Genomic DNA, 10,447 nt, shown 5'->3' with positions numbered 1-10,447 from the left:
TGTATTTGGATTAGACCTCATATATAACAGTGTGGGGCTATGAATCTCTTTCTCACTCTGAGCTTAGAGGCTTACAATCCATGATGGTGGGAATATTTATAGTGTGTAAATTAGCAGGGATTAGGAAACATGACTCTTCTGCCTGAAAGACCTATTGGGTAAACGTGCACCAGCACAATGCTACATAGGAATTTGACATCTTTTGAAAGTGGGGATGTGGACGCAGGTTGATGGGAAGCAAGCGTGTGTGAGCCTTCTCTTCGTGTTCCTGTGCTAGTGGCTGTCTCGTGGCTGCACCTAGCAAGGCTTGTTGTTTCCCCCTCCATGTCAGTCTGCAGGATTTCTCTGGACTTCTCAGCTATGTGGGGTGGGCATAGGTCAATAGCTGGGATTATGTGCCAAGATGCCAGGCCCCTGGCCTTGCAAGTGGCAGCATCTTACAACATAAAATTGAGAGTAACAAGAAACAGAAACTTGTTAACACAAAATATAAAATTGTGTCCTTAAACCATTTAAGATTTCATTTCATAAAACATGGTCACAATCCATATCCCTTAGATGCAAGAACAGTGGCCAGAGCAAAATGCAAAAAGACTGCACGCTGACATATTCCAGGCACTGCGCAGGATGAGGGGAGACAGTGGTGCCTCTCATCAGAGGCTGTGGAGGGAGAACACGAAGTGCTGTGGGAGCAGAAGCCGGGCACCTGCTCAGAAACATCTACCCAGTGGGTGGGTGTCTTGCTCTCCTGGGCAGTGTGGGAAGACTGCTGAGGGCTTCATTCTTTCAGTTACTTGAAACATGAAAATATAGACTCTTCAGCCTTCCATTGAGGACCCATTGGCCTCTTGATGTGGACTCAGGAGGGTCATTGCAGTGAGCTCCCTGCTTTGGACTGAATCCTTCAGTCTCCAGTGTGCAGTCACCCCCTCTGCACTCATTCTCATCTGCCTCTGCAGGTGACCATTGTAAGGCGATCTTGCAAATCCTTATATGTTTGTGTACTTGTGTTATATCAGTTTTCTCTTGTAAACCACTGACTGATAAATGCTCTAACCAGTAGGAATTCTAGAAACAAAGGGTAGAGAAAGAAAAGGAGAATATGATCCTATGACTGTGAGTTACACTGGAGTTAGAACCTGAAAAGCAAATCAATATCTATGTATTGTGAATAGTTCCTTATACACAAAGCAATTATTTGTCCATTATAAGCCAGACACCAGCCTTAATAAGGTACAGCCTCAGTAAATAAATAGCTTCACCTCCCCCCCAAAAAAAGAAACATGAAAATATTAGCAAGAGCAAGTCCAGTCCTTATATAAAAAGTGATATGATATGATCTCAAGGTAAAATGAAGCACTTTGTCTGCCCCAGCCAGCCCCGTAACCTTGTACCTAGGTTACAGGTACAAGGTAACCTGCACAGACACCTTCTAGGTGCACAGACACCTTCTAGGTGTCTAGAATCCTTTGACACCTAGAAGGATATAATTGAGTGCCCACTCCCTAACTTTTTCTTCACTCAGAGAACCCACTAATCCCTCGTCACTCACTTGAGTGTAAATGAGAACACGTTAGCTGACAGCAGTTTTCCTATCAGAATCACGGATCAGTGGGCACCCAGAAATGGGAGTAAGGTGGGGAGAGAGTAGAAAGGGGGAGAAGGAAAGGGGGATGCAGATAAAGGGAGCCAGGGCTTGAAGCCAATCTCTGGAAGCTATCTAAAAGTGCCCAGGCTCCAGGCGTGAAGCATCACTTTTCTTGCCTGTGAGCTCCAGGTAACAGAGATGGCTGCTAGCCAAACTAACACTACCTCCCTCCCAAGCTGCCCAGATGTCAGGCAGGAGCTGTTTTACAAAGGATGGAAAGAAACTTAACATTCACTGACTCCATTCACAGCAGACCAGGCTTTGTGTTGGACACTGTTTACATTCATCATCTCATTCAGCCCAAAACAGTGACAGGTATTTATTATTACTTCCATTTCCCAAGGAGGAAACTGACTGGAAGGGTTCAAGTGCTTTGCCTGCAGTAATGGTAGGCGAGAAACACTGCCAAGATTCAAATAAATGCCTGCTTGGCTTCACAGGCCAGGCTTCTTTCTGTTATAAAAATAAATAAATAGGAAATTTATAAAGCACACTGCTGCCTTCCATCTGATTCTCATACTTTTCTCCCATGAAGATAGATCCTTACTGCCACACCCACCACCTACCAATACCATACACAGATTTCTTTCTTTTCTACCCCTGTAAGCAAGAAAGTTATGGTGCTTACATTTAGTTTGTATTATAAAAGCTTTGCCTTTTATTATTTTTCAAATATAATGAAATAGCAAGTAAAATTTTGCCAAATCATCTTTTTTCATTTTATGCACACAAACTTGCATATTGTCTTAGGCCAGTTTTCCCTAATGAGAATTATGGATCTAGGAGAAGAGAAGCAGGCTTACTTCAAAAAAAGAGGTGGGGGGTATAAATGAAGGACCATTTTGTAGTGAACATATATATATATATGTATATACAAAATAGGATAGATATACAGGTACTTTTTCTTAGTTCAATGAGATTTGTACTAATAGTGTTTAGACAAGATATATCTGCATCTTGCACTATGAATACTATGAAGACAACAATATGCAATGTATTAATTATTGTAACTGTCCTACTTACCTGCTTTGAAGCTGTCTCATTGTTATTTCTTTCTCAAAAAATTAATATAAAGAAAAAAATAAAAAATAAAGTTTAGTATCCTTCTTTATCCTTTAAGTCAAAAAAAATTATACAAAGATAATTACAGGATTGTACAGTAATGTCTCCCAGGTCCAGAGAAGTGACAAGGGGCCCCTGAATAGTTCAAAAGAAGAAATAGGGGTGACGACTGCTTTCATTCTGAAGGATATTTTTCTTGGATGCTAGTTCTCAAGGGGTGATCCTCAGGTAGCCAACAATACTAACAACAGAATGACCCAAGAGCTAGTTAGAGACAGAAATTCTTAAGTATATGAATCCAGTCGCTTGGGAATTCCACAGTCTGTGGTCAGGTGGTCCCAAGCAGCCTGGCAGGTGACTCAGAGGCACATTCAACTTTGCTGTTCGGGAGCCTGACCTAAGAACTTAAAGCCTAGAAGTTTACACAGGTTGCATTATAAACTGATGTTTATTTAAATCTTTTTTTTTTTTTTTTTTTTTCGGAACCGGGGATTGAACTCAGACCCTTGCACTTGCTAGGGAAGTGCTTATTCCACTGAGCCATCTCCCCGGGCCCTATTTAATTCTTCACAAATGAGCCTGTGGCAAGGTCCTGCTGAAAGGTCCTTATTATGTGGATTATGAATTCCTGGAAGACAGAGGTGCCGTTTTCTTTGAAGTTATGTCCCTATTGCCTTGTGCCTCTGCTTGACTTAGTGAGCACCCTTCACATCTGTTAAGTTTGAGCACAAGATCATTGTGATGATGAGTCAGCGTGGGTGGGCATGCATATCCATTCCTCTTGGGAGAGAGACAGAGCTTTTAAGAAATTATTGAAAATTGGTAGCATGACAGAATACACCTCTAAGATGCTGAACAACATTCGCCATTGCCCAGTATGACATCTGTAGCTCTTCAGCAGTCAAAGAACACACCCTTCAGCCAATTAGCTATCACTCCTGGCTGCCAGACATGACAAAATGGATGATTCTGACGTTCTGTGGGAACTGATGATGATGAGGAGGAGGGCAAGAAACACAGCATCCAAGTCTGGCTCTGTCTTTTGCAAACCTGATTGATACCACTTGTGTGGAATACTCCTCTTCCCTGGGATGGAGTACTTGTTGGTACACTTTGCCTATTCCATGGTAGTTTATCCTCAGAATATTTTAGTTACCTTTAAGAGTATAACAGTTCACTGTGTCCTTACAGACATCTTGAGGAACTTTCTATTTTGCCTGGAAAGCTGAATCTGATGGTCCGTAGCCTATATCCCAAGGTTGTTGGGCTAGCACACTTACGGCTAGGAATACTGCCTGTGGTAGGTTTCATGGATCTCCGAGTTAGGTGGTAATCCTGGAGATGTATTTGGCCCCATGTTTGGGACCAAACAATGGTTTTAGAGAAATACTTTCTTCTCCAGTCATGTATGACTTTGCCTTTATTAAAGTGTTTCAGCAGACATGCAAGAAGGCATCCTGAGAAAGACCAGCTCTTACAGCATGAAAAGTCACAGGGACGCAACCTTTTTAACCTCTGTGAATGAGCCCTTCATTTTCTCTCATTCAGAGGAGCCCCTTCTTCCTTTCTTCTTTCCTTCACACTGCTCTGTCCCTGCCCAATGTGTCCCTCCCTAAATGGTTCTTATTTGTCATTGTGGAGCTTATTTTCTACACTGAACATTGGCTGTTGTCTGATGTCATTTATTTTCATAATGGTTTGACAGTATTTGTACGTAGGATTCTGGCCTGGCGGGATAATTCACTTCTTACAGCTCAAACAGGTGAAAATGCCATTTCCTTGGCATTTGTTTCAAAGCTATCAGATTATCATCCACTCCGAAGAAGACTTTCATTGTTTTGAATCCCTGTTTAGAAGGTGATTTTGTGCAGTGAAAGGAGCTGGGCTTGAGTAAAGAAAGGGCATATCTATGGAACAACAGAGATGTGAGTTCTGGTGGGTGAAGGAGGCAGAGTTTACGGAGTAGAAGCCTGTGATGTAGCTGTATTTTTGCATAGAGGAAAGTTTTTGCACAGAATTATTCTACCTTTAGTCTGTGGAAAAAGATATATTATGCAAATTTATAGTATAAGATATTTTTAAATAATTAGCATTGGGAAAGTTAATGCACAATAGTACTTTAGAAACATTAGTACATTCACTCACTTTTATGCCTTCACTGGCATATTTATTTACATAGTAAGACCACTAAGAAGCATAGGTCCTTTTAAGGATGAATTAATTCAGAACCCTTTCCACATCAAACCAAAATAATTTGGGGCTTCTTCTATGATGCTTTTTGATTTTATAATACCTATAAGGATTTTAGAGATGAAATCAGAAGTATATTTAGATCACTATAATTTGGAGTCATGGGGAAACTGCACAGAGCAGGAAATCTTCTAAGTCAGGAACTCTCATGGAAATTTTTGATTGTTGAGGGAGACAAAGCTGAACACAGAAATTCACTCTTGAATATACTCCAATGCTCTAATTGTACCCTGCAGGTATACAGATTTAATAACACACTTATTTAAAGTGGGAAGAGTCATGTGTTATGATTTCTGTCTCAGCCATAAGCACGTACATCTCGTTCCTTTCCCTCTCTGCCTTACCCTTTTCCCTCCCTGCTATGCAAGTATTCAATGTTTCTTTAAATCACATTTAATTAAGAGATTTTTCTGAGTTTTTTTTTCTCCCTGTTGTCTTCTGTTGAAAGCAGGTTAATCCTGAATCTTTAATACATGCAAATGGATTAAAGGAAATCATGAGTTCAAGATTATTTTAACTTCCCTGGCATGATTGTTAATATCTGCAAGTCTCCTGGGATGTGTTGGATTACATCAATTAAATTGGTCTCTGTAACTGAACACAGTAACCATAAATGTGCCTATTGTGCGTTCACCAGCACCAGTTAGGTATTTAATTTGCTTGCCTATAATAGATTGTCAGAGCAGTAAACGTGAGGCAAGTAATGTAAACGGTGTAATGAGGGTAATTATCTGAATGGATCGATCGTCGTGTTATTGCAACGCAATAGGAGTAGGAGTGAGATAGAGACATCTCATATAAATTCTTATTTTCAGCTTTATTTCTGTGTACACTTTTCCAAGACATTTAAAGTGAAAGCAACATAAAGTAACATTGCCATCCTCTCCGTCATCTCTTTCCATTGTTGTTTGTGTACTTAGTTCACTACCACCAGCAAATCCCACTAAGCCGCATTTCTTCAAAGAAAGCAATAATTGAAGAACTGTAAATTTAGCAGAAACCCAAATCCATGGGCTAGACCTCACTCTGTGGGCTATCTAGTTTGTCCTCTTTGTTTATTAACCAAAGACCTGTAAGCTCAGCAAGGTTAAATCGTTGTTCAAGGCTGCACAACCTGGTGTTGTGCAACATGTTGCAACAGCTGGACTTGGAGCTCACAACCTGTCCTCCCACATGGGCTGGGGAGCAGCTGAGCAGTCACACCAACTTCAGGGTGCAAAAGGGTCAGTGTAATAGGCCAGAAGCAGTTCTTGAAGGAAGAGACAATTCAGGGAAAAAAAAAAAAAAAAGAAGAAGAAGAAGAAGAAGAAGCTTTCAGTTTTTTATTGATAAGAAATGAAGAGGAACCGTGTAAGGATACACAGTGCTTAGAAGAGCTAAACAGAAAATCAACTTGAGTGCAAAAGGATGGACTACTTGGCATGACTCGGCCTGCAGAGGACTGAAGGAATGTGGTAGGAATGTTACGGGGGAGGGGGGGTGCTGAAAAAGAAGACATGCCCACCAGAGCAAGGCTGAAGAGCAAGAGAGGAACAAGACCTGGGTCCTGAGAGTGGGACTGTGGTTAGGTGGAGGTAACCTGACCTGTGATCGCGGCGGCAGGAGTGCCCTCACATGGACTTTTCCTGGGTATTGTCCTCAATTTCCTTCTGCCATCCTGGCTCAATCACTGCACCCAAGTTTTATTGTCAATAAATTGGCAAAATTTTTCATGCTTCTGCCAAAGAAAACACAAATAAAACTACATATTAACTCATGCTTTACTATTATAAAATCAGAGAATGCTCAAATTTGAAATTACTGTAAGTAGAAAAATAAACATTGGCTACCCCCAGAACTAGTGCTGCAAATCTGTGTGTCCAAGAATTGGAACTGCATGTGGAAAGGAGCAAAGCACAGAGGGAAGGAAGCCAGGATCCGAGGATGCCATGCTGTGACATCCGCATTGACCACCTGCCCCCAGTGCTGGCTCTTGTAGGGCTCTACGTGTGTACACCCTGGACAGTTGACTCAGAAAGGTAACACCTTGGGGAGGAAGAGACAAGAGGAAGTACAGCTGGAGATGTGGTTGTGAACAGACGAGGGACACTTCAAAACGGTATGGAAATAAGAATATATAAGACCCGGTCATCATCTATTCAACCGGGCAGGACAACAGTAGGGCAAGGGTGGAATAATCCTATATGAACCCAGTATTCTCTGATAACATTGAAAGAATACAACTAAAACAAGGAGAAGAAAGAGAAAGAGGAAAACTTGTTTGTTGCATAAGTAATTATGAGAAGGGGGTCAGAGGACCTGATTTTCACTAGAAAGTCACAGGTTAAGTGAGACAAAAAAGAGGATAATGAACACTACTAAACAACCTGTTAGAGATAGAGAGGAATAGTCTGGGGGTGCAAGGATAGCTCACTTTGTATGAGTTTTCTGTGCAGGTTTGAGTCTTTGAAATATGCTAGTGTTTCTTGTACTCAAAGCAATAAAGTGAAATCAAGAAGAGAGGAAATTAAGCTTGAACGCTATAGGGCCTAAATGAAGTGAACGACATTTGAGGTGACTAGCACAACCACACTACAAGTAGAAATGGACAGCTAACCTAGTAACTTCTGGATGCTGAGTTTATATTGCACATCATCATCCTAAAGAAAAAAAAATGCTGAAGTCTTCCTATTGTTATTTTTTACTTTGTAAAATTGCAATGTAACAATTTTGAATGTGCTTGTAGGATTAAAGAAATCTGTATATATGATGATATGGAGAGACCTAGTTCTGACTATATGAAAGGGAGGTAAAGGATGAAAAAGGGAAGGCAAGAAAGAAAGGATTCTACAGGGCTTCCTGAGTGTGCAGAAAGGGAGTGGAAACAGTGGCTGCTGAGGGGTGTGACTACATGAGGCAGCTCTCACGCTGTGACTTCAAGTATCGTTTCCCAAATAATAAAGAAGGGTAGCTTGCACGCAAATGGTGAGCATGTTGCAAAGAAATTGTGAGCTGGGCTTTGGAACATGTATTTGTGTCAAAAAAGAGTTTCTAAAATGATAGCACTGCACCAAAATGACACAGATACCAGCATAAAGTGGCTTACGTGTCCAAAGCTGGGGCAATTAATTAAAACATCAAAATCAGTAGGAATTATTTGAATAATGTAAGAATATATATATATGTATATATATATATATGTATATATACACTAATAAGCAGGAAATATACTTTCTTCTGCTAGAATATGTTTACAAATGCCCAATAGTTACCCCTTATCCATGGTTTTGTTTTCCATGGCTTTAATTACCAGCACAGACTATGGCATGAAAATATTAAATAGAAAGTTCCAGATATAAATAATCAATAAACTTTAAATTGGGCACCATGCTGAGAAACAATGAAATAATGTACCATGCTGCTTGGGATATGAATCATTCCTTACTCCATTGTATCCATGCTGTATATGCTACCTTCCCATTAGTCACTTGGTAGCTGTCTTGGTTGACAAGCCACTGTTGAACTGTTGCAGTGGTTTTTGTGAAGTAGCCCTCATTTCACTTAATAATGACGTGAAGTACAAGAATAATAATGCTGTCAGTATTGTCATACTATACTATAGTTGCTTTATTTTACTGCTGTTATTCATCTTTTGGTGTGCCTAATTAACAAATTAAAATTTAGTATAGGTCCATATACACTTGTGACTTATGAATGGGGTACAATCTTAAGAGTGCCATTAAGCAATTCCTTTGTTGTACAAATGTAGAATATACATATACAGCCGAGGACAGCTACAATGTCAGTAAATGATATGATCTTATGGGAATATCATCATACAGGCAGTTTGTCATTGGCCAAACATCATCATATCATACATCACTGTATGTAGCATTAAGTACTAGTGCTGATGGTGACTCAGTGGGGACTCAGAATGTACACACCACAGATTATGGGAAATGCTGTAGAGAGAATGCCATTACAAATCACCATTTGCAGCTGAAGTCATCCTAGATCTAGGTAAAAAATTACCAATTGCTAAAATAGATAGGTGACACTTTAAGAAACGATGGGAAATTTTCATATAATTTTCACCCAAAATTACACCTTACTTTTAAAAAGAAAGATAATAACTTGTTTGTGGAGAGGTTTGGCAGACTATTTTAAGCATGTGATGCAAGTTCATGTATCCAGTAACAGGGCACGCGGTTATCATGTGTGTCATGATGAACTGAGAAAGATCCAACATCAAGCCTGTGCTCTGCCAACCAGACATTCATGAGGAGACTTCAGAGAAACCCAAATTGAAGTCCACAGTAACCACCCTCTCCTGGGAAGGAAAAGAGGAAAAAGGCAGAAGAAACACAAGGGATTGTTCCAGACTGAAGGAAATTGGATGAATGACAGCTATAATTCAGTGCACTTCATGGTTGTGGATAGGGTTGTAGACTACAAAAGTGTCACCTTTAAGGCCATTACTGGTGCAAGTGATGAAACTATAATAAGGATATAGATCAAATTGTCATGCTGTATTAATTCTATGTTGCCTGAAGTAGAAAAACAGGCCATGGTTGTGTAAGAAAATGTCTTTGTTACTCAGATATACATATGGAAGTATTCAGGGTGCAAGCTGTGATGTCTACCACCTCCTTTCCAGGTGTAGAAAGAAAATGAAAAAGAGAATGATATACCAGGTGTAGCAAAATGTTAGTGATTAGTGAGTCCAAAGAAAGATATGTGGGAGTTGTTATATTATTATTGCAAATTACCTGTAAGCTTAAAATTAATCCCAAGTTAAAAGTTTATTTTAAATGGATGAAGAACACTTACGGAGGTAAAATGCTGTGTGAATAATCTAAAAGCATACCACAATATCAATGTGCTGCTTTGGGGCATCACTTCCAGATGTCAAGGAGGGTTGCAGTGAAGGGGTAGATAGAGCCACATCTGCCTGGGGGGGACATGTGGAGGCTCTGTGAGAAATCACTGTCACAGATCTGGGTGGGTTGAATTGTACACTTCGGAGATGGTGACAGGGGCTAACATTTCGCATCCCTTCTAAGATCTAAAACATACTCAGTGATTACTTTTCTCCCTCCTTTCTATTACACATATTCTCCTGTAACTATGTTCAACATTCACATACTCATAGAGCTCTGAGGAGCAGAAATCAGTGATTAAAAGGCTGGGGAAAGAGATGCTTCTAAGAGAATAGTTCCAACCTTGCCTTTCTCACTGTTGACTTATTTTTAAAAGTCATTGATTAACATCCAAATAGCATGTTCCATTTACTTTTGGGATTATTCTTTAGTGACTTTCCCTGGATACTGGGCTGTGAGGACGGGACAGGTCTTAATGAAGCGGATTAAGGCACTTTTTACATTTACATTTTCATAGAATGAGATAAACATTGTAATCTTTCTTCAGAACCCTCTCACATCAAGTGATGATTTGATTTTCTACCTGTTCAGAATATCAAGTTTTGCATTTCTTGAAATTGTAATGTAC

The 10,447-nt window shown here is 40.0% G+C and overlaps 1 protein-coding gene across 5 annotated transcripts in view; it reads left to right on the top strand.

Annotated features, from left to right (window-relative positions):
• Positions 1 to 10,447, top strand: part of Nckap5 (NCK associated protein 5) — a 959,001-nt gene that overhangs the window by 721,805 nt on the left and 226,749 nt on the right. The window lies entirely within an intron of this gene.

The sequence above is a fragment of the Octodon degus genome, unplaced genomic scaffold, assembly GCF_000260255.1.
Source record: "Octodon degus isolate 3935 unplaced genomic scaffold, OctDeg1.0 scaffold00014, whole genome shotgun sequence".
In the NCBI taxonomy this organism is placed as follows: domain Eukaryota; kingdom Metazoa; phylum Chordata; class Mammalia; order Rodentia; family Octodontidae; genus Octodon; species Octodon degus.
This window is presented reverse-complemented; position numbering and strand designations above follow the sequence as displayed.